Source organism: Meles meles, chromosome 10, assembly GCF_922984935.1.
Source record: "Meles meles chromosome 10, mMelMel3.1 paternal haplotype, whole genome shotgun sequence".
NCBI classification, from domain to species: Eukaryota; Metazoa; Chordata; class Mammalia; order Carnivora; family Mustelidae; genus Meles; species Meles meles.
In genome coordinates, this window is record NC_060075.1 from 55,751,361 (window position 1) to 55,753,477 (window position 2,117).

The following is a 2,117-nucleotide window of genomic DNA, read 5'->3' on the forward strand; positions in this document are numbered from 1 at the left end:
TACTCTTTTTTTTTTTAAAGATTTTATTTATTTATTTGACAGAGAAAGATCACAAATAGACAGAGAGGCAGGCAGAGAGAGAGAGAGAGGGAAGCTGAGCAGAGAGCCCGATCGGAACTCGATCCCAGGACCCTGAGATCATGACCTGAGCCGAAGGCAGCGGCTTAACCCACTGAGCCACCCAGGTACCCCGAGAAATAAATTACTCTTAAAAGTGAAATAACCCTTGATAGCATTGGGAATAATTCTATGAGAAATACAAGTAATAAATGCTCACAGGATTTCAAGAAATGTATTTTTTCTCTTTAAGCCTTGAGAGGAATTCATTGAAGGGGATATTAGATGATGACAGCATATTGGTTGGGGTTGTGACTAGAAACCAAATTCAGCTCAAATGATTCATATAAAGAGACATTGATGCAGTGGTTCTTAACTGTGACTATACATTGGAAACACTTGGGGAGCTTTAAAAAATACTGATGCCTGTATCCTGCTCTTAGAGGTTCTGTTTTAGTTGGTCAGGTTTGTGGCCTGGCCATTGGGATTTTTCAGAGCTTCCCAAAGCTGATTTTAAGATGCAGCCTGAGTTGATAGACAACTGCATTAATGAAAGGATTGCTTTCAGAAGTGGGCAGTGTAAGAAATAAAGGATGGTAAGATATGGATACTAGAAACAGGGGAAATAGGAAAGGAAAGGACACAACAGGGGAAATAGGAAAAAGGACACAACAGTGAGACACAATGAGAACTGGACAAGTGAAAAAGGCATCATTTTACCAGAGCTGCAGCTACTTTCAGGCACAGTGCTAGAGCAGGATGTATATATACACAGATATATTTCTTTTTCTTGCTGTATGTAAGCCTATACAGAAAGAGATTTATTTTAAGAGATCAGCTTATAGGAGTATGGAGGCTAGTAGGTCTGAATTCTGCAGGATGGGTCTGCAGGCTGGAGACCCAGAAAAAGTCTCTGTTGCATTTTACGTCTGAAGGCTGTCCACTGGCAGAACTACAATTTTATTTGGGGGAGGACAGTGTTTTGTTATATTCAGGCCTTCAATGGATTGACATGGAGAACAATCTGTTTTACTTAATGTCCACCAATTTAAATGTTAATCTCACCTAAAAATCATCTGGGTGGCTCAGTTGGTTAAGCATCTGCCTTTGACTCAGGTCCTGATCTCAGGGTCCTGGGATTAAGTCCTGCACATCAGGCTCCCTGTTCCGTGGAGAATCTGCTTCTCCCTCTCCCTTTGCCCCTCTTCCCTCCTCTTGTGTGCATGCTCTCTCTCTCTCTTTCAACTAAATAAAGAATATCTTTAAAAAATTAAAAATCATATCACATAAATATCCAGAATAATGTTTAATCACATATATGGGCGCTGTGGCCCAGCCAAGTTGACAGAATTAACCATCACATAGGGAAGGATTGGAGAAGTAGTTCAACTTCTTTCCTCTCTCCTTCCTTTTGGCTAAAGAGCCTCAAAGAGAGAAGAATGGATAATGAATGTGAAGGAGAAAATGGGAAATGTTCTGCATAAACTATCTACTCACTTATCATAGCTTTGGACCTTATTCTGGAAATGCCTTGTTTATTGTTAAAATTCCAGTTTGGTTAGATGGAGCTATATTATGACATATTTGAGTTTAGTTTTTAAAAAGGTATACTAATGTTCTAGTGATTTCTAAAATGTATTCTTATGAAATTTTCTGAGATGGTTTCTTTTTAGACTAGAATAACATAAGGAGACTCCTGGCACAAGCATAAAGGTGTGTGTGTGTATGCATGTGTGTGTATGTGTTAAATAAAATATGGAATGTTTCACAAATTTGCATGTCATTTTTGCCCAAGGGCCTTACTAATCTATCATTCTAATCTTAGTATATGTGGTGCTGAAGTGAGCACATAAATGTGATTTTTATTAACCAATAAGAACAGTACTGAAATTCATTCTCAGTTTAAAAGGAGATGCTGTCTTCTTAGATTTTATATTAGGTGGTATCAGTATTTGTTTTGAGATTTGATCATTTTTCAGATTTAAAAAAAGTTTTATTTTGTATTATATATTTTGAAAAACCAGAAGGAAAAGAGGTATGGGTAGAGAATATAAAGATAT

The 2,117-nt window shown here is 37.5% G+C and overlaps 1 pseudogene; it reads right to left on the reverse strand.

The window, feature by feature from the left end:
* Positions 1-1,806: 1,806 nt before the first annotated feature.
* LOC123952400 lies at positions 1,807-1,906 on the reverse strand (annotated as a pseudogene).
* Between the last annotated feature and the right edge of the window lie 211 nt (positions 1,907-2,117).